At 45.5% G+C, this 23,245-nt stretch overlaps 1 protein-coding gene across 1 annotated transcript in view; it reads left to right on the top strand.

Moving 5' to 3' along the window:
* Positions 1-51: 51 nt before the first annotated feature.
* The window catches only part of LOC121006090, a 48,852-nt gene continuing 25,658 nt past the window's right edge, over positions 52-23,245 (top strand). The window contains exon 1 of the mRNA XM_040439008.1: positions 52-172. The gene's annotated coding sequence lies outside the window, so the exon portion shown is untranslated. The remainder of the gene's footprint in view (positions 173-23,245) is intronic.

The raw sequence follows: 23,245 nt of genomic DNA, 5'->3' as shown, positions 1-23,245 counted from the left end.
GTCCTCGGGTCGGCAGCCATGTTTTCGTAGTCAGCTGGGGACGTGTTATAGTCGCTGTTAAGATGGCCGCCGCTCTAGAGTTCTGGCTAGTCGATGGGGGCGGAGCTTCCTGTGAACACATCATGGCTGCCGCGGGAGCGATGGAGAGGGGAGGATTTTGATATACATACATGTACGTGCATAAATGTCCTGTATATGCGATAGGTGTGAGGTGGGGGCGCCTCCTGTATATGTATGTCTGTTAGGTCTGTTCACCTACTGGTCCATATGTCTTGGCTATACATTATTTATTGTAGGCCTGTAGTGTATAAGGGCAGATGGCGAGCTCATGCACCAGATCTTTATGTTCATACAGAAAATGAGTTATTAGAGATTAGAGACCACCCATCCTGCCTGCCCACAGTAAGCTTCTATGAAACAGTGTTCGGTGCTGTCCGGACCCTTTCATGCTTTTGGGGAAAAAATCTAAATTCTCAGATCCTGTTCCCTGGAAATGGCTTCAGAGCAGACCTCGTCAATGGAGTGGAGATTGAGACAGGCTAATGATAATCAAAGTAAAAGTGCAAATAGTCTTTACGCTTTGGTCAGCCATGGCATATTTTCTTACTTGGCGATGAATATTACATCCTAAAAAAGGGCACTGCAATGGGCTCAAATATGGCGCCCCTCTATGCCAGGTGATACAGTGCAATGGGACTTGAATGGAGCGAGGACTGAGCTGCATCTAGACCACGTGACCAATGAACATGACGCCACTGGCCTAGGAAGAGACCGCTATGCCATGGCCTCTTCAAACAGCTGGTTGGCAGGGGTCCCAGTTGTCGGACCCCTGCCAATCTGATATTGATGACCTTTCCTGAGGATTGGCCATCAATATAAGAATCTCAGAAAACCCCTATAAGCAAATCATGAAGCCCACAGACCATAATGGTCCCAATCATCTGGGTACAAAAACCCAGTCTTTTGATCCCATTTTAGAATGGTTTTCCATATATTCAGTGGCGGTATGTAAAAGCAGAGAGAGGATCTAAAATAATCCCTTATACCAATTTGGGACAATCTTGTGGTAGCATGCTTCCGTGGTGGCCAATGTATGAATGTCGTGCGGAGAAACATGGCCATCCGTCCATACACTGGAAAAGTCTATCACCTTTCTATACTTGTGAGTCTTTGTATGCGCTCTATTTGATACAATGCTCCTCCAGTCTTCAATAAAGTATACAGGACAGTATTGCTACTTATTCCTGGACAACCCCTTTAAGGGAGAGGAGAGAAGAGGTGGTTACTGATTTTCGATTGATATTACGCAGCTTAGTAGCAGGTCTCACTGACAGAACAGCGTGTGCCATGTTGTATCAGAGGCCAGAGAGCTAGCTAGATATCAACAGACCCATTAGGTCCACGTGTCTACAAAACAGCATAGTTTCACATCTGTCTAGACATCATCAAGTACATCGGGTCTGACGCGTTTCCCCCCTGGATTGTAGACTAATTTATTTAGAGATGTCTGCACAGCTTAGTCTACTTTCACACTGGCGTTTTGGGGTTCCGTTTGTGAGATCCGTTCAGGGCTTTCACAAGCGGTCCAAAACGGATCAGTTTGCATTCTAATGCATTCTGAATGGAAAAGGATCTGCTCAGAATGCATCAGTTTGCCTCCATTCAGTCTCCAGTCCGCTTTGGAGACGGACACCAAAACTGAGTTTTCTCTGACACAATAGGAAACGGATCAGTCCTCCATTGACTTTCAATGGTGTTCATGATGGATCCGTCTTGGCTATGTTAAAGATAATACAAACGGATCTGTTCTGAACGGATGCATTTTCTGAACGGATCCGTCCATGTGAAAGTAGCCTTACTCCTGCAGACTTGTATGAAACTCCTGGGTTTAGTAGATGTGACCCAATGCTCTATGGTTCAGGCTCCTGATAGGGTTTGGCGATATACCGGTATCACGATATACCGCAGTATTAAAAAACGGCGATATGGCCCGCCCCAGCATGAACCGATACTGGACATTTGCAGAGTACTTGTACTCGTGCAAATGTCCCCGATACCACTGCCGATACCTGCTGGCCGCTTGTGGCGGCGCTCTTATTCTGTGACTCGCATTCCCCGCACCCGACCTCTGAGAGGACGCTGTGATCCGCGCAATTAACCCCTCAGGTGTGGCACCTGAGGGGTTAATTGCGCGGATCACAGCGTCCTGTCAGAGGTCAGGTCCCGGGAATGTTCTTCAGTCTCTGCATGTTAGTGGGCAGTGAGCAGCATGTTAGTGAGCAGCATTATACTCATAGTGGCCGCCGAGCGCTCCTTCTCATAGGTCTGTGCGGCGCATTGCTAATGCTATAAGCATTAGCAATGCGCCGCACAGACAGAAGAAGGAGCGACCGGCGGCCACGGCGCACGTGAGTATAATGCTGCTCACTGACATACCATAGCAGCCAGGACTTCAGTAGCGTCCTGGCTGCCATGGTAACCGATCGGAGCCCCAGCATTACACTGCTGGGACTCCGATTGGAACTGCCCACTGCCACCAATGATGGGAGGGGAGGGGGACCCTGTGGCCACTGCCACCAATGATTAATACTGGGGAGGGAGGGGGGGGGCACTGCCCACTGTCACCAATGATGGGGGGGGGGGGGCAGGCGGACCCTGTGGCCACTGCCACCAATGATTAATACTAGGGGGGGGGGGGGGGTGAGTTACCAGAGGGGGCTGATGAGAGGGAGAGGCTGGGGGGCTGATCAGAGGCTGGGGGGCACATGAGAGGCTGATCAGAGGCTGGGGGGCACATGAGAGGCTGGGGGGCTGATCAGAGGCTGGGGGCTGATCAGAGGCTGGGGCGCTGATCAGAGGCTGGGGGGCTGATCAGAGGCTGGGAGGTTGAATTAACCCTATAATGTTTTTGTTACTAGAAGTCAGTTGACTAGTTACAGATACCCGAAATGGTGAAAAATGACATATAAAAGTATAACAATTAACGTCTCCTTGTGGCTGCCTGGCTGCCCCCATACAGTATAACGTCTCCTTGTGGCTGTTCCCATACAGTGTAACGTCTTTTTGTGGCCGCCCCATACAGTGTAACGTCTCCTTGTGGCCACCCCATACAGTATAACGTCTCCTTGTGGCTGCCCCATACAGTGTAACGTCTCCTTGTGGCCGCCCCATACAGTATAATGTCTCCTTGTGGCCGCCCCATACAGTATAACGTCTCCTTGTGGCTGCCCTATACAGTAGTGTCTCCTTGTGGCTGCCCCATACAGTATAACGTCTCCTTGTGGCTGCCCCATACAGTGTAACGTCACCTTGTGGCCACCCCATACAGTGTAACGTCTCCCTGTGGCCGCCCCATACAGTATAACGTCTCCTTGTGGCCACCCCATACAGTGTAACGTCTCCCTGTGGTCGCCCCATACAGTGTAACGTCTCCCTGTGGCCGCCCCATACAGTATAATGTCTCCTTGTGGCCGCCCCATACAGTGTAACGTCTCCTTGTGGCCACCCCATACAGTATAACGTCTCCTTGTGGCTGCCCTATACATTAGTGTCTCCTTGTGGCTGCCCCATACAGTATAACGTCTCCTTGTGGCCACCCCATACAGTGTAACGTCTCCTTGTGGCCGCCCCATACAGTGTAACGTCTCCTTGTGGTTGCCCCATACAGTATAACGTCTCCTTGTGGCTGCCCTATACAGTAGTGTCTCCTTGTGGCTGCCCCATACAGTGTAACGTCTCCTTGTGGCTGCCCTATACAGTAGTGTCTCCTTGTGGCTGCCCCCATACAGTATAATGTCTCCTTGTGGCCCCTAGTGTTTTTTTCTTCTAAATGGGCATTTATCGCGATTTATATCGTTATCGCGATAAATTTCTTAATATCGTTATCGTGGGAATATTTTTGATATCGTCCAACCCAAGCTCCTGACCCAGACAACTGTATAGATGATCACACTCTCGGTGAGACTGCGCAAAAAGGTTTTCGAAAAAATATTTTTTAACAGTCAACTTCTTAGAAACTTTTGTGAATGGCAACAATCTGTGTGTCTAAGACTGTAAAACTGCTGTACAGTCTCCATAGTTGTACATATACTGTGCAGCTCACCGAGAGAAGACTGTAAAACTGCTGTACAGTCTCCATAGTTGTATATATACTGCGCAGCTCACTGAGAGGAGACTGTAAGACTGCTGTACAGTCTCCATAGTTGTACATAAACTGCGCAGCTCACTGAGAGGAGACTGTAAAACTGCTGTACAGTCTCCATAGTTGTACATAAACTGCGCAGCTCACCGAGAGAAGACTGTAAAACTGCTGTACAGTCTCCATAGTTGTACATAAACTGCGCAGCTCACTGAGAGAAGACTGTAAAACTGCTGTACAGTCTCCATAGTTGTATATAAACTGCGCAGCTCACCGAGAGAAGACTGTAAAACTGCTGTACAGTCTCCATAGTTGTATATAAACTGCGCAGCTCACTGAGAGAAGACTGTAAAACTGCTGTACAGTCTCCATAGTTGTATATATACTGCGCAGCTCACTGAGAGAAGACTGTAAAACTGCTGTACAGTCTCCATAGTTGTACATATACTGCGCAGCTCACTGAGAGAAGACTGTAAAACTGCTGTACAGTCTCCATAGTTGTATATAAACTGCGCAGCTCACTGAGAGAAGACTGTAAAACTGCTGTACAGTCTCCATAGTTGTACATATACTGCGCAGCTCACTGAGAGAAGACTGTAAAACTGCTGTACAGTCTCCATAGTTGTACATAAACTGCGCAGCTCACTGAGAGGAGACTGTAAAACTGCTGTACAGTCTCCATAGTTGTACATAAACTGCGCAGCTCACTGAGAGAAGACTGTAAAACTGCTGTACAGTCTCCATAGTTGTACATAAACTGCGCAGCTCACCGAGAGAAGACTGTAAAACTGCTGTACAGTCTCCATAGTTGTACATAAACTGCGCAGCTCACCGAGAGAAGACTGTAAAACTGCTGTACAGTCTCCATAGTTGTACATAAACTGCGCAGCTCACTGAGAGAAGACTGTAAAACTGCTGTACAGTCTCCATAGTTGTATATAAACTGCGCAGCTCACCGAGAGAAGACTGTAAAACTGCTGTACAGTCTCCATAGTTGTACATATACTGCGCAGCTCACTGAGAGAAGACTGTAAAACTGCTGTACAGTCTCCATAGTTGTATATAAACTGCGCAGCTCACCGAGAGAAGACTGTAAAACTGCTGTACAGTCTCCATAGTTGTACATATACTGCGCAGCTCACTGAGAGAAGACTGTAAAACTGCTGTACAGTCTCCATAGTTGTATATATACTGCGCAGCTCACTGAGAGAAGACTGTAAAACTGCTGTACAGTCTCCATAGTTGTACATATACTGCGCAGCTCACTGAGAGAAGACTGTAAAACTGCTGTACAGTCTCCATAGTTGTATATATACTGCGCAGCTCACTGAGAGGAGACTGTAAAACTGCTGTACAGTCTCCATAGATGTACATAAACTGCGCAGCTCACTGAGAGAAGACTGTAAAACTGCTGTACAGTCTCCATAGTTGTACATATACTGCGCAGCTCACCGAGAGAAGACTGTAAAACTGCTGTACAGTCTCCATAGTTGTATATATACTGCGCAGCTCTCTGAGAGAAGACTGTAAAACTGCTGTACAGTCTCCATAGTTGTATATAAACTGCGCAGCTCACCGACAGAAGACTGTAAAACTGCTGTACAGTCTCCATAGTTGTATATATACTGCGCAGCTCTCTGAGAGAAGACTGTAAAACTGCTGTACAGTCTCCATAGTTGTACATAAACTGCGCAGCTCACTGACAGAAGACTGTAAAACTGCTGTACAGTCTCCATAGTTGTATATAAACTGCGCAGCTCACTGAAAGAAGACTGTAAAACTGCTGTACAGTCTCCATAGTTGTACATATACTGCGCAGCTCACTGAGAGAAGACTGTAAAACTGCTGTACAGTCTCCATAGTTGTACATATACTGCGCAGCTCACTGAGAGAAGACTGTAAAACTGCTGTACAGTCTCCATAGTTGTATATAAACTGCGCAGCTCACTGAGAGAAGACTGTAAAACTGCTGTACAGTCTCCATAGTTGTATATAAACTGCGCAGCTCACCGAGAGAAGACTGTAAAACTGCTGTACAGTCTCCATAGTTGTATATAAACTGCGCAGCTCACTGAGAGAAGACTGTAAAACTGCTGTACAGTCTCCATAGTTGTATATAAACTGCGCAGCTCACTGAGAGGAGACTGTAAAACTGCTGTACAGTCTCCATAGTTGTATATAAACTGCGCAGCTCACCGAGAGAAGACTGTAATACTGCTGTACAGTCTCCATAGTTGTATATATACTGCGCAGCTCACCGAGAGAAGACTGTAAAACTGCTGTACAGTCTCCATAGTTGTACATAAACTGCGCAGCTCACCGACAGAAGACTGTAAAACTGCTGTACAGTCTCCATAGTTGTACATATACTGCGCAGCTCACTGAGAGGAGACTGTAAAACTGCTGTACAGTCTCCATAGTTGTATATAAACTGCGCAGCTCACCGAGAGAAGAATGTAAAACTGCTGTACAGTCTCCATAGTTGTACATAAACTGCGCAGCTCACCGACAGAAGACTGTAAAACTGCTGTACAGTCTCCATAGTTGTACATATACTGCGCAGCTCACTGAGAGGAGACTGTAAAACTGCTGTACAGTCTCCATAGTTGTACATATACTGCGCAGCTCACTGAGAGAAGACTGTAAAACTGCTGTACAGTCTCCATAGTTGTACATAAACTGCGCAGCTCACCGAGAGAAGACTGTAAAACTGCTGTACAGTCTCCATAGTTGTATATAAACTGCGCAGCTCACTGAGAGAAGACTGTAAAACTGCTGTACAGTCTCCATAGTTGTATATAAACTGCGCAGCTCACTGAGAGAAGACTGTAAAACTGCTGTACAGTCTCCATAGTTGTATATATACTGCGCAGCTCACTGATAGAAGACTGTAAAACTGCTGTAAAGTCTCCATAGTTGTATATATACTGCGCAGCTCACCGAGAGAAGACTGTAAAACTGCTGTACAGTCTCCATAGTTGTACATATACTGCGCAGCTCACTGAGAGAAGACTGTAAAACTGCTGTACAGTCTCCATAGTTGTACATATACTGCGCAGCTCACTGAGAGAAGACTGTAAAACTGCTGTACAGTCTCCATAGTTGTATATATACTGCGCAGCTCACTGAGAGAAGACTGTAAAACTGCTGTAAAGTCTCCATAGTTGTATATATACTGCGCAGCTCACCGAGAGAAGACTGTAAAACTGCTGTACAGTCTCCATAGTTGTACATATACTGTGCAGCTCACTGAGAGAAGTCTGTAAAACTGCTGTACAGTCTCCATAGTTGTACATATACTGCGCAGCTCACTGAGAGAAGACTGTAAAACTGCTGTACAGTCTCCATAGTTGTACATATACTGCGCAGCTCACTGAGAGAAGACTGTAAAACTGCTGTACAGTCTCCATAGTTGTATATAAACTGCGCAGCTCACTGAGAGGAGACTGTAAAACTGCTGTACAGTCTCCATAGTTGTATATAAACTGCGCAGCTCACCGAGAGAAGACTGTAATACTGCTGTACAGTCTCCATAGTTGTATATATACTGCGCAGCTCACCGAGAGAAGACTGTAAAACTGCTGTACAGTCTCCATAGTTGTACATAAACTGCGCAGCTCACCGACAGAAGACTGTAAAACTGCTGTACAGTCTCCATAGTTGTACATATACTGCGCAGCTCACTGAGAGGAGACTGTAAAACTGCTGTACAGTCTCCATAGTTGTATATAAACTGCGCAGCTCACCGAGAGAAGAATGTAAAACTGCTGTACAGTCTCCATAGTTGTACATAAACTGCGCAGCTCACCGACAGAAGACTGTAAAACTGCTGTACAGTCTCCATAGTTGTACATATACTGCGCAGCTCACTGAGAGGAGACTGTAAAACTGCTGTACAGTCTCCATAGTTGTACATATACTGCGCAGCTCACTGAGAGAAGACTGTAAAACTGCTGTACAGTCTCCATAGTTGTACATAAACTGCGCAGCTCACCGAGAGAAGACTGTAAAACTGCTGTACAGTCTCCATAGTTGTATATAAACTGCGCAGCTCACTGAGAGAAGACTGTAAAACTGCTGTACAGTCTCCATAGTTGTATATAAACTGCGCAGCTCACTGAGAGAAGACTGTAAAACTGCTGTACAGTCTCCATAGTTGTATATATACTGCGCAGCTCACTGATAGAAGACTGTAAAACTGCTGTAAAGTCTCCATAGTTGTATATATACTGCGCAGCTCACCGAGAGAAGACTGTAAAACTGCTGTACAGTCTCCATAGTTGTACATATACTGTGCAGCTCACTGAGAGAAGTCTGTAAAACTGCTGTACAGTCTCCATAGTTGTACATATACTGCGCAGCTCACTGAGAGAAGACTGTAAAACTGCTGTACAGTCTCCATAGTTGTACATATACTGCGCAGCTCACTGAGAGAAGACTGTAAAACTGCTGTACAGTCTCCATAGTTGTATATATACTGCGCAGCTCACTGAGAGAAGACTGTAAAACTGCTGTACAGTGTCCATAGTTGTACATATACTGCGCAGCTCACTGAGAGAAGACTGTAAAACTGCTGTACAGTCTCCATAGTTGTATATAAACTGCGCAGCTCACTGAGAGAAGAATGTAAAACTGCTGTACAGTCTCCATAGTTGTACATAAACTGCGCAGCTCACTGAGAGAAGACTGTAAAACTGCTGTACAGTCTCCATAGTTGTACATATACTGTGCAGCTCACTGAGAGAAGACTGTAAAACTGCTGTACAGTCTCCATAGTTGTATATAAACTGCGCAGCTCACCGAGAGAAGACTGTAAAACTACTGTACAGTCTCCATAGTTGTATATATACTGCGCAGCTCACTGAGAGAAGACTGTAAAACTGCTGTACAGTCTCCATAGTTGTACATATACTGCGCAGCTCACTGAGAGAAGACTGTAAAACTGCTGTACAGTCTCCATAGTTGTATATATACTGCGCAGCTCACTGAGAGAAGACTGTAAAACTGCTGTACAGTCTCCATAGTTGTACATAAACTGCGCAGCTCACCGAGAGAAGACTGTAAAACTGCTGTACAGTCTCCATAGTTGTACATAAACTGCGCAGCTCACTGAGAGAAGACTGTAAAACTGCTGTACAGTCTCCATAGTTGTATATAAACTGCGCAGCTCACCGAGAGAAGACTGTAAAACTGCTGTACAGTCTCCATAGTTGTACATATACTGCGCAGCTCACTGAGAGAAGACTGTAAAACTGCTGTACAGTCTCCATAGTTGTATATAAACTGCGCAGCTCACCGAGAGAAGACTGTAAAACTGCTGTACAGTCTCCATAGTTGTACATATACTGCGCAGCTCACTGAGAGGAGACTGTAAAACTGCTGTACAGTCTCCATAGTTGTACATATACTGCGCAGCTCACTGAGAGAAGACTGTAAAACTGCTGTACAGTCTCCATAGTTGTACATAAACTGCGCAGCTCACCGAGAGAAGACTGTAAAACTGCTGTACAGTCTCCATAGTTGTATATAAACTGCGCAGCTCACTGAGAGAAGACTGTAAAACTGCTGTACAGTCTCCATAGTTGTATATAAACTGCGCAGCTCACTGAGAGAAGACTGTAAAACTGCTGTACAGTCTCCATAGTTGTATATATACTGCGCAGCTCACTGATAGAAGACTGTAAAACTGCTGTAAAGTCTCCATAGTTGTATATATACTGCGCAGCTCACCGAGAGAAGACTGTAAAACTGCTGTACAGTCTCCATAGTTGTACATATACTGTGCAGCTCACTGAGAGAAGTCTGTAAAACTGCTGTACAGTCTCCATAGTTGTACATATACTGCGCAGCTCACTGAGAGAAGACTGTAAAACTGCTGTACAGTCTCCATAGTTGTACATATACTGCGCAGCTCACTGAGAGAAGACTGTAAAACTGCTGTACAGTCTCCATAGTTGTATATATACTGCGCAGCTCACTGAGAGAAGACTGTAAAACTGCTGTACAGTGTCCATAGTTGTACATATACTGCGCAGCTCACTGAGAGAAGACTGTAAAACTGCTGTACAGTCTCCATAGTTGTATATAAACTGCGCAGCTCACTGAGAGAAGAATGTAAAACTGCTGTACAGTCTCCATAGTTGTACATAAACTGCGCAGCTCACTGAGAGAAGACTGTAAAACTGCTGTACAGTCTCCATAGTTGTACATATACTGTGCAGCTCACTGAGAGAAGACTGTAAAACTGCTGTACAGTCTCCATAGTTGTATATAAACTGCGCAGCTCACCGAGAGAAGACTGTAAAACTACTGTACAGTCTCCATAGTTGTATATATACTGCGCAGCTCACTGAGAGAAGACTGTAAAACTGCTGTACAGTCTCCATAGTTGTACATATACTGCGCAGCTCACTGAGAGAAGACTGTAAAACTGCTGTACAGTCTCCATAGTTGTACATATACTGTGCAGCTCACTGAGAGAAGACTGTAAAACTGCTGTACAGTCTCCATAGTTGTACATAAACTGCGCAGCTCACTGAGAGAAGACTGTAAAACTGCTGTACAGTCTCCATAGTTGTACATATACTGTGCAGCTCACTGAGAGAAGACTGTAAAACTGCTGTACAGTCTCCATAGTTGTACATAAACTGCGCAGCTCACCGAGAGAAGACTGTAAAACTGCTGTACAGTCTCCATAGTTGTACATAAACTGCGCAGCTCACTGAGAGAAGACTGTAAAACTGCTGTACAGTCTCCATAGTTGTATATAAACTGCGCAGCTCACCGAGAGAAGACTGTAAAACTGCTGTACAGTCTCCATAGTTGTACATATACTGCGCAGCTCACTGAGAGAAGACTGTAAAACTGCTGTACAGTCTCCATAGTTGTATATAAACTGCGCAGCTCACCGAGAGAAGACTGTAAAACTGCTGTACAGTCTCCATAGTTGTACATATACTGCGCAGCTCACTGAGAGAAGACTGTAAAACTGCTGTACAGTCTCCATAGTTGTATATATACTGCGCAGCTCACTGAGAGAAGACTGTAAAACTGCTGTACAGTCTCCATAGTTGTACATATACTGCGCAGCTCACTGAGAGAAGACTGTAAAACTGCTGTACAGTCTCCATAGTTGTATATATACTGCGCAGCTCACTGAGAGGAGACTGTAAAACTGCTGTACAGTCTCCATAGATGTACATAAACTGCGCAGCTCACTGAGAGAAGACTGTAAAACTGCTGTACAGTCTCCATAGTTGTACATATACTGCGCAGCTCACCGAGAGAAGACTGTAAAACTGCTGTACAGTCTCCATAGTTGTATATATACTGCGCAGCTCTCTGAGAGAAGACTGTAAAACTGCTGTACAGTCTCCATAGTTGTATATAAACTGCGCAGCTCACCGACAGAAGACTGTAAAACTGCTGTACAGTCTCCATAGTTGTATATATACTGCGCAGCTCTCTGAGAGAAGACTGTAAAACTGCTGTACAGTCTCCATAGTTGTACATAAACTGCGCAGCTCACTGACAGAAGACTGTAAAACTGCTGTACAGTCTCCATAGTTGTATATAAACTGCGCAGCTCACTGAAAGAAGACTGTAAAACTGCTGTACAGTCTCCATAGTTGTACATATACTGCGCAGCTCACTGAGAGAAGACTGTAAAACTGCTGTACAGTCTCCATAGTTGTACATATACTGCGCAGCTCACTGAGAGAAGACTGTAAAACTGCTGTACAGTCTCCATAGTTGTATATAAACTGCGCAGCTCACTGAGAGAAGACTGTAAAACTGCTGTACAGTCTCCATAGTTGTATATAAACTGCGCAGCTCACCGAGAGAAGACTGTAAAACTGCTGTACAGTCTCCATAGTTGTATATAAACTGCGCAGCTCACTGAGAGAAGACTGTAAAACTGCTGTACAGTCTCCATAGTTGTATATAAACTGCGCAGCTCACTGAGAGGAGACTGTAAAACTGCTGTACAGTCTCCATAGTTGTATATAAACTGCGCAGCTCACCGAGAGAAGACTGTAATACTGCTGTACAGTCTCCATAGTTGTATATATACTGCGCAGCTCACCGAGAGAAGACTGTAAAACTGCTGTACAGTCTCCATAGTTGTACATAAACTGCGCAGCTCACCGACAGAAGACTGTAAAACTGCTGTACAGTCTCCATAGTTGTACATATACTGCGCAGCTCACTGAGAGGAGACTGTAAAACTGCTGTACAGTCTCCATAGTTGTATATAAACTGCGCAGCTCACCGAGAGAAGAATGTAAAACTGCTGTACAGTCTCCATAGTTGTACATAAACTGCGCAGCTCACCGACAGAAGACTGTAAAACTGCTGTACAGTCTCCATAGTTGTACATATACTGCGCAGCTCACTGAGAGGAGACTGTAAAACTGCTGTACAGTCTCCATAGTTGTACATATACTGCGCAGCTCACTGAGAGAAGACTGTAAAACTGCTGTACAGTCTCCATAGTTGTACATAAACTGCGCAGCTCACCGAGAGAAGACTGTAAAACTGCTGTACAGTCTCCATAGTTGTATATAAACTGCGCAGCTCACTGAGAGAAGACTGTAAAACTGCTGTACAGTCTCCATAGTTGTATATAAACTGCGCAGCTCACTGAGAGAAGACTGTAAAACTGCTGTACAGTCTCCATAGTTGTATATATACTGCGCAGCTCACTGATAGAAGACTGTAAAACTGCTGTAAAGTCTCCATAGTTGTATATATACTGCGCAGCTCACCGAGAGAAGACTGTAAAACTGCTGTACAGTCTCCATAGTTGTACATATACTGTGCAGCTCACTGAGAGAAGTCTGTAAAACTGCTGTACAGTCTCCATAGTTGTATATAAACTGCGCAGCTCACTGAGAGAAGACTGTAAAACTGCTGTACAGTCTCCATAGTTGTATATATACTGCGCAGCTCACTGAGAGAAGACTGTAAAACTGCTGTACAGTCTCCATAGTTGTATATATACTGCGCAGCTCTCTGAGAGAAGACTGTAAAACTGCTGTACAGTCTCCATAGTTGTATATATACTGCGCAGCTCACCGACAGAAGACTGTAAAACTGCTGTACAGTCTCCATAGTTGTATATAAACTGCGCAGCTCACCGAGAGAAGACTGTAAAACTGCTGTACAGTCTCCATAGTTGTATATATACTGCGCAGCTCACTGAGAGAAGACTGTAAAACTGCTGTACAGTCTCCATAGTTGTACATATACTGCGCAGCTCACCGAGAGAAGACTGTAAAACTGCTGTACAGTCTCCATAGTTGTACATAAACTGCGCAGCTCACTGAGAGAAGACTGTAAAACTGCTGTACAGTCTCCATAGTTGTACATAAACTGCGCAGCTCACTGAGAGAAGACTGTAAAACTGCTGTACAGTCTCCATAGTTGTACATAAACTGCGCAGCTCACTGAGAGAAGACTGTAAAACTGCTGTACAGTCTCCATAGTTGTACATATACTGCGCAGCTCACTGAGAGAAGACTGTAAAACTGCTATACAGTCTCCATAGTTGTATATAAACTGCGCAGCTCTCTGACAGAAGACTGTAAAACTGCTGTACAGTCTCCATAGTTGTATATATACTGCGCAGCTCACTGAGAGAAGACTGTAAAACTGCTGTACAGTCTCCATAGTTGTACATAAACTGCGCAGCTCACTGAGAGAAGACTGTAAAACTGCTGTACAGTCTCCATAGTTGTATATATACTGCGCAGCTCACCGAGAGAAGACTGTAAAACTGCTGTACAGTCTCCATAGTTGTATATAAACTGCGCAGCTCACTGAGAGAAGACTGTAAAACTGCTGTACAGTCTCCATAGTTGTATATATACTGCGCAGCTCACTGAGAGAAGACTGTAAAACTGCTGTACAGTCTCCATAGTTGTACATATACTGCGCAGCTCACTGAGAGAAGACTGTAAAACTGCTGTACAGTCTCCATAGTTGTACATATACTGCACAGCTCACCGAGAGAAGACTGTAAAACTGCTGTAAAGTCTCCATAGTTGTATATATACTGCGCAGCTCACTGAGAGAAGACTGTAAAACTGCTGTACAGTCTCCATAGTTGTATATATACTGCGCAGCTCACTGAGAGAAGACTGTAAAACTGCTGTACAGTCTCCATAGTTGTACATAAACTGCGCAGCTCACTGAGAGAAGACTGTAAAACTGCTGTAAAGTCTCCATAGTTGTATATATACTGCGCAGCTCACTGAGAGAAGACTGTAAAACTGCTGTACAGTCTCCATAGTTGTATATATACTGCGCAGCTCACTGAGAGAAGACTGTAAAACTGCTGTACAGTCTCCATAGTTGTACATAAACTGCGCAGCTCACTGAGAGGAGACTGTAAAACTGCTGTACAGTCTCCATAGTTGTACATATACTGCGCAGCTCACTGAGAGAAGACTGTAAAACTGCTGTACAGTCTCCATAGTTGTACATAAACTGCGCAGCTCACTGAGAGAAGACTGTAAAACTGCTGTACAGTCTCCATAGTTGTACATAAACTGCGCAGCTCACCGAGAGAAGACTGTAAAACTGCTGTACAGTCTCCATAGTTGTATATATACTGCGCAGCTCACTGAGAGAAGACTGTAAAACTGCTGTACAGTCTCCATAGTTGTACATAAACTGCGCAGCTCACTGAGAGAAGAATGTAAAACTGCTGTACAGTCTCCATAGTTGTATATATACTGCGCAGCTCACTGAGAGAAGACTGTAAAACTGCTGTACAGTCTCCATAGTTGTACATATACTGTGCAGCTCACCGAGAGAAGACTGTAAAACTGCTGTACAGTGTCCATAGTTGTATATATACTGCGCAGCTCACTGAGAGAAGACTGTAAAACTGCTGTACAGTCTCCATAGTTGTACATATACTGTGCAGCTCACCGAGAGAAGACTGTAAAACTGCTGTACAGTCTCCATAGTTGTACATAAACTGCGCAGCTCACCGAGAGAAGACTGTAAAACTGCTGTACAGTCTCCATAGTTGTATATATACTGCGCAGCTCACCGACAGAAGACTGTAAAACTGCTGTACAGTCTCCATAGTTGTACATATACTGCGCAGCTCACTGAGAGGAGACTGTAAAACTGCTGTACAGTCTCCATAGTTGTATATATACTGCGCAGCTCACCGAGAGAAGAATGTAAAACTGCTGTACAGTCTCCATAGTTGTATATATACTGCGCAGCTCACCGAGAGAAGACTGTAAAACTGCTGTACAGTCTCCATAGTTGTATATATACTGCGCAGCTCACCGAGAGAAGACTGTAAAACTGCTGTACAGTCTCCATAGTTGTATATATACTGCGCAGCTCACTGAGAGAAGAATGTAAAATTGCTGTACAGTCTCCATAGTTGTACATATACTGCGCAGCTCACCGAGAGAAGACTGTAAAACTGCTGTACAGTCTCCATAGTTGTATATATACTGCGCAGCTCACCGAGAGAAGACTGTAAAACTGCTGTACAGTCTCCATAGTTGTATATATACTGCGCAGCTCACTGAGAGAAGAATGTAAAATTGCTGTACAGTCTCCATAGTTGTACATATACTGCGCAGCTCACCGAGAGAAGACTGTAAAACTGCTGTACAGTCTCCATAGTTGTATATATACTGCGCAGCTCACTGAGAGAAGACTGTAAAACTGCTGTACAGTCTCCATAGTTGTACATATACTGTGCAGCTCACTGAGAGGAGACTGTAAAACTGCTGTACAGTCTCCATAGTTGTACATAAACTGCGCAGCTCACTGAGAGAAGAATGTAAAACTGCTGTACAGTCTCCATAGTTGTATATATACTGCGCAGCTCACTGAGAGAAGACTGTAAAACTGCTGTACAGTCTCCATAGTTGTATATATACTGCGCAGCTCACTGAGAGGAGACTGTAAAACTGCTGTACAGTCTCCATAGTTGTACATAAACTGCGCAGCTCACTGATAGAAGACTGTAAAACTGCTGTACAGTCTCCATAGTTGTATATAAACTGCGCAGCTCACTGAGAGAAGACTGTAAAACTGCTGTACAGTCTCCATAGTTGTATATAAACTGCGCAGCTCACTGAGAGAAGACTGTAAAACTGCTGTACAGTCTCCATAGTTGTATATAAACTGCGCAGCTCACTGAGAGAAGACTGTAAAACTGCTGTACAGTCTCCATAGTTGTACATAAACTGCACATTTCACTGAGAGAAGACTGTAAAACTGCTGTACAGTCTCCATAGTTGTATATAAACTGCGCAGCTCACTGAGAGAAGACTGTAAAACTGCTGTACAGTCTCCATAGTTGTATATAAACTGCGCAGCTCACTGAGAGAAGACTGTAAAACTGCTGTACAGTCTCCATAGTTGTACATATACTGCGCAGCTCACTGAGAGAAGACTGTAAAACTGCTGTACAGTCTCCATAGTTGTATATAAACTGCGCAGCTCACTGATAGAAGAATGTAAAACTGCTGTACAGTCTCCATAGTTGTATATAAACTGCGCAGCTCACTGAGAGAAGACTGTAAAACTGCTGTACAGTCTCCATAGTTGTATATAAACTGCGCAGCTCACTGAGAGAAGACTGTAAAACTGCTGTACAGTCTCCATAGTTGTATATAAACTGCGCAGCTCACTGAGAGAAGACTGTAAAACTGCTGTACAGTCTCCATAGTTGTATATAAACTGCGCAGCTCACTGAGAGAAGACTGTAAAACTGCTGTACAGTCTCCATAGTTGTACATATACTGCGCAGCTCACTGAGAGAAGACTGTAAAACTGCTGTACAGTCTCCATAGTTGTATATAAACTGCGCAGCTCACTGAGAGAAGACTGTAAAACTGCTGTACAGTCTCCATAGTTGTATATATACTGCGCAGCTCACTGAGAGGAGACTGTAAAACTGCTGTACAGTCTCCATAGTTGTATATAAACTGCGCAGCTCACTGAGAGAAGACTGTAAAACTGCTGTACAGTCTCCATAGTTGTATATAAACTGCGCAGCTCACTGAGAAAAGACTGTAAAACTGCTGTACAGTCTCCATAGTTGTATATATACTGCGCAGCTCACTGAGAGGAGACTGTAAAACTGCTGTACAGTCTCCATAGTTGTATATAAACTGCGCAGCTCACTGAGAGAAGACTGTAAAACTGCTGTACAGTCTCTATAGTTGTATATATACTGCGCAGCTCACTGAGAGAAGACTGTAAAACTGCTGTACAGTCTCCATAGTTGTATATATACTGCGCAGCTCACCGAGAGAAGACTGTAAAACTGCTGTACAGTCTCCATAGTTGTACATATACTGCGCAGCTCACTGAGAGGAGACTGTAAAACTGCTGTACAGTCTCCATAGTTGTATATATACTGCGCAGCTCACTGAGAGAAGACTGTAAAACTGCTGTACAGTCTCCATAGTTGTACATAAACTGCGCAGCTCACTGAGAGGAGACTGTAAAACTGCTGTACAGTCTCCATAGCTGTACATAAACTGCGCAGCGCACTGATAGAAGACTGTAAAACTGCTGTACAGTCTCCATAGTTGTATCTAAACTGCGCAGCTCACTGAGAGGAGACTGTAAAACTGCTGTACAGTCTCCATAGTTGTATATAAACTGCGCAGCTCACCGAGAGAAGACTGTAAAACTGCTGTACAGTCTCCATAGTTGTATATAAACTGCGCAGCGCACTGATAGAAGACTGTAAAACTGCTGTACAGTCTCCATAGTTGTATATAAACTGCGCAGCTCACTGAGAGGAGACTGTAAAACTGCTGTACAGTCTCCATAGTTGTATATAAACTGCGCAGCTCACCGAGAGAAGACTGTAAAACTAGGGGTGCACCGAAATGAAAATTCTGGTCCGAAACCGAAAATTCAGGATGCCCTTGACCGAAAACCGAAACCGAAACTGCCTTTTTGCCCAAATACTTTTAAAATACTTTTTTGTTAATGATTTTATTAATAATTCTTTTTCATGAATGAAATTCATCTGTGGGTGGTGCTGTTATGGAGAGGGGGATCTGTGGGTGGCGCTGTTATGGAGAGGGGGATCTGTGGGTGGCTCTGTTATGGAGAGGGGGATCTGTGGGTGGCGCTGTTATGGAGAGGGGGATCTGTGGGTGGCGCTGTTATGGAGAGGGGGATCTGTGGGTGGCGCTGTTATGGAGAGGGGGATCTGTGGGTGGCGCTGTTATGGAGAGGGGGATCTGTGGGTGGCGCTGTTATGGAGAGGGGGATCTGTGGGTGGCGCTGTTATGGAGAGGGGGATCTGTGGGTGGCGCTGTTATGGAGAGGGGGATCTGTGGGTGGCTCTGTTATGGAGAGGGGGATCTGTGGGTGGCGCTGTTATGGAGAGGGGGATCTGTGGGTGGCGCTGTTATGGAGAGGGGGATCTGTGGGTGGCGCTGTTATGGAGAGGGGGATCTGTGGGTGGCGCTGTTATGGAGAGGGGGATCTGTGGGTGGCGCTGTTATGGAGAGGGGGATCTGTGGGTGGCGCTGTTATGGAGAGGGGGATCTGTGGGTGGCGCTGTTATGGAGAGGGGGATCTGTGGGTGGCGCTGTTATGGAGAGGGGGATCTGTGGGTGGCGCTGTTATGGAGAGGGGGATCTGTGGGTGGCGCTGTTATGGAGAGGGGGATATGTGCACTGTTATGGGCATAACAGTGCACAGATCCCTTTCCCCATAACAGTGCACAGATCCCTTTCCCCATAACAGTGCACAGATCCCTTTCCCCATAACAGTGCACAGATCCCCCCTCCCCATAGCAGTGCCATAGACCGATCCCCCTACCCATAACAGCCCCGGCCCTGCTGCTCACAGCATCACTCACTGCATTTTTACCTTACAATCGTGACGCTCCAGTAACAACTCTGCAGGCAGAGCGGAGGGCGGCGTAACGTCACTTACTCACGTGACGCACCTGCTCCGCCTCCTTCATTCATAAAGTGGGCGGAGCAGGCGCGTCACGTGAGTAAGTGACGTTACGCCGGCCTCCGCTCTGCCTGCAGAGTTGTTAGTTACTGGAGCCTCACGATTGTAAGGTAAAATAAAGATGCAGTGACAAAGTAAACCGCCCGCCCGCAGATGGTGGGTGACAAATCCCACACCCCATATTTTCGGCCGATATGTAACAATATCGGCCGAAGTGGATTAGGTGCATTTTCGGCCGATATTTTCGGCTGCCGGAATTTCGGTGCACCCCTATGTAAAACTGCTGTACAGTCTCCATAGTTGTACATAAACTGCGCAGCTCACTGAGAGAAGACTGTAAAACTGCTGTACAGTCTCCATAGTTGTACATAAACTGCGCAGCTCACCGACAGAAGACTGTAAAACTGCTGTACAGTCTCCATAGTTGTATATAAACTGCGCAGCTCACTGAGAGAAGACTGTAAAACTGCTGTACAGTCTCCATAGTTGTAGATATACTGCGCAGCTCACTGAGAGAAGACTGTAAAACTGCTGTACAGTCTCCATAGTTGTATATATACTGCGCAGCTCACTGAGAGAAGACTGTAAAACTGCTGTACAGTCTCCATAGTTGTAGATATACTGCGCAGCTCACCGAGAGAAGACTGTAAAACTGCTGTACAGTCTCCATAGTTGTATATAAACTGCGCAGCTCACTGAGAGAAGACTGTAAAACTGCTGTACAGTCTCCATAGTTGTATATATACTGCGCAGCTCACCGAGAGAAGACTGTAAAACTGCTGTACAGTCTCCATAGTTGTACATAAACTGCGCAGCTCACCGAGAGAAGACTGTAAAACTGCTGTACAGTCTCCATAGTTGTATATATACTGCGCAGCTCACTGAGAGAAGACTGTAAAACTGCTGTACAGTCTCCATAGTTGTATATATACTGCGCAGCTCACCGAGAGAAGACTGTAAAACTGCTGTACAGTCTCCATAGTTGTATATAAACTGCGCAGCTCACTGAGAGAAGAATGTAAAACTGCTGTACAGTCTCCATAGTTGTATATATACTGCGCAGCTCACTGAGAGAAGACTGTAAAACTGCTGTACAGTCTCCATAGTTGTACATATACTGCGCAGCTTACTGAGAGAAGACTGTAAAACTGCTGTACAGTCTCCATAGTTGTATATAAACTGCGCAGCTCACTGAGAGGAGACTGTAAAACTGCTGTACAGTCTCCATAGTTGTACATAAACTGCGCAGCTCACTGAGAGGAGACTGTAAAACTGCTGTACAGTCTCCATAGTTGTACATAAACTGCGCAGCTCACTGACAGAAGACTGTAAAACTGCTGTACAGTCTCCATAGTTGTATATATACTGCGCAGCTCACTGAGAGAAGACTGTAAAACTGCTGTACAGTCTCCATAGTTGTATATATACTGCGCAGCTCACTGAGAGAAGACTGTAAAACTGCTGTACAGTCTCCATAGTTGTATATAAACTGCGCAGCTCACCGAGAGAAGACTGTAAAACTGCTGTACAGTCTCCATAGTTGTATATAAACTGCGCAGCTCACTGAGAGAAGACTGTAAAACTGCTGTACAGTCTTCATAGTTGTATATATACTGCGCAGCTCACTGAGAGAAGACTGTAAAACTGCTGTACAGTCTCCATAGTTGTATATAAACTGTGCAGCTCACTGAGAGAAGACTGTAAAACTGCTGTACAGTCTCCATAGTTGTATATAAACTGCGCAGCTCACTGAGAGAAGACTGTAAAACTGCTGTACAGTCTCCATAGTTGTACATAAACTGCGCAGCTCACTGACAGAAGACTGTAAAACTGCTGTACAGTCTCCATAGTTGTACATAAACTGCGCAGCTCACTGACAGAAGACTGTAAAACTAGGTGATTTTCCTAGTCTATGACGGAAAGTCATGGTTTTATTAAAGACACGGAGGCGAGTATTGCTATCTCCTTCTTTACTGTCCACCACACAGCAGCAAAGAAAAATTTACATAACATGACGTAACCATAGTAACATCACCCTCCCCTCACAGTCCATATAACAGACGGCTCCTCCTATAGATCCTCCTCTTTCTTTACGAGCCTGACACCATGACCGGAACCACCGAACACGAAACCGGAACCTTGAATCGGGAAAACGACCAGCATGGAACCACCGGAACATCCGAACGAACATCATCAGCTGAGATCACTGGAACCTTTCTTCCTTGAAAGCCAACATGGCTATAACTGGAGCAGAGCAATTGAAGCCCGTAGCGAATCAACTTCCTCCTGAAAGTGATAAACAAATTAAGCAATGGGCAGAAGAATACATCGCCAGTCATACGCGATCCTGCCATCATAAACATCTTAAGCTGACTATGCAGACAAAGCATGCAAATCAGAGTGAAAACCACAGAAAATACATTGTAAGGGAGGGAATCCCAGGGTGGGCAATACTCGCCTCCGTGTCTTTAATAAAACCATGACTTTCCGTCATAGACTAGGAAAATCACCTAGTTTTACAGCAAGACACGGAGGCTCCTATTGCTAAGTTTAAAGTTGAGCAATCACAGCAGAAAACAAATGTGGAGGCGGTCTAAAATAATACTCCCTGAATGTCGATGCCGAAGACCAGTCCGCAAGACGTAGAATGTCCCCCAATCGTGCCCCCGAAACAGCCAAGGCGGTAGCTGATGCACCTCTAGCGGAATGAGCTGTAAATATGGAAGTATCAATTCCTGCTAACGACATAATCCACTTCATCCAGCGCGCCAAAGTAGGGCTGGACACAGGACCAAACGGATGCCGAATGGACAAGAAAAGCTGAGGAACCGAAGACAACCGGTAAGTACGCGTCCGGGATTCATACTCCTTCAAACAAGCCACCGGACAAAGAACCGGCGAGGCTGGAAACGATGGGTAAGAGACTGACCTAATGTTGGTCTTAGTACGTCTGGATATATTGAAGGTGACCCCTTCCGGAGTAAATGATCTGGCGTCGTGATCAAGCGCCCGAACATCAGAGACCCGCTTACAGGATATCAGGCAAAAAAGAACCACTAATTTGGCCGACAACTGCCGTAAGGTGAGATCCGGGTTACCTGGCCAGTTGGATAAAAAGGACAAAACCAAAGACACGTCCCAAGTCGTGGTAAAGCGAGGACGGGGAGGACGAGACATGCGGGAACCGCGAAGCAAACGCGATACGGAAGGGTGCTGTCCCGCAGGGACACCATCAAAACCCTGATGCGTAGACGAAATAGCGGATCTGAACAAATTAATTGTCCGATAAGCTTTACCCGCTTCGAAAAGGGAAGTAAGAAAGTCTAAAAGATGGGTCACAGGGGCCGAAACGGGATCCAAGTCCCGTTCCACGCACCAACCAGACCAAGATCGCCAGGCTGCCCGATAAGATTTTCTGGTGCCGGGAGCCCATGCGTTGTCCAAAAGGCGTCTAGTTGCCTCTGAAATATCACCGATTTCTCCAGGCGTCCTGAGATCCGGCAGGCTATCAGACGTAGGGATCCGTCCAACAGGAGCGGGTGGTGTAATCCTCGAGGGTCTTGGAGGAGATCCATCCGATTCGGGAGAAGAAACGGCACATCTATCAGGAGACCCAGTAGTGACGGAAACCAAGCCTGAGTCCCCCAGAAGGGGACCACCACTACCAATTCGGCCAGATGACGACGAACATGTAACATCATCCTCGGGATCATAGCAAATGGCGGGAATGCATACATCAGCGGACCGGACCAGGATTGAAGGAACGCGTCCACTGCCTCTGCCGCCGGATCCGGGCGCCAGCTGAAAAACCGTGGAAGCTGGGTGTTCAGACGTGAGGCAAATAGGTCTATAGCAAAAGGACCCCAATTCCTGGATAACTCTGAAAATGTCTCTGGCGCTAGCATCCAATCGCTGCTGTCCGTAAGGTAGCGAGAGCCCCAATCCGCCCGACTGTTGTGGAGTCCCGGGAGGTATTCCGCTTGAACCATGACCTCCCTGGAGAGACAAAAGGCCCAGAAATCTTTCGCTAACCGAGCCAAGGTAGCCGAGCGCGTACCTCCCAACCGGTTGATGTATCGCACTGCAGACACATTGTCCATCCTCAAACGAATGCACGCCCGAGCCATCCCGTTG

The sequence above is a fragment of the Bufo bufo genome, chromosome 6 (assembly GCF_905171765.1).
Source record: "Bufo bufo chromosome 6, aBufBuf1.1, whole genome shotgun sequence".
Lineage (NCBI taxonomy): Eukaryota > Metazoa > Chordata > Amphibia > Anura > Bufonidae > Bufo > Bufo bufo.
Note: the sequence above shows the minus strand (reverse complement) of the source record. Positions and strands in the feature narration are given on the sequence as shown.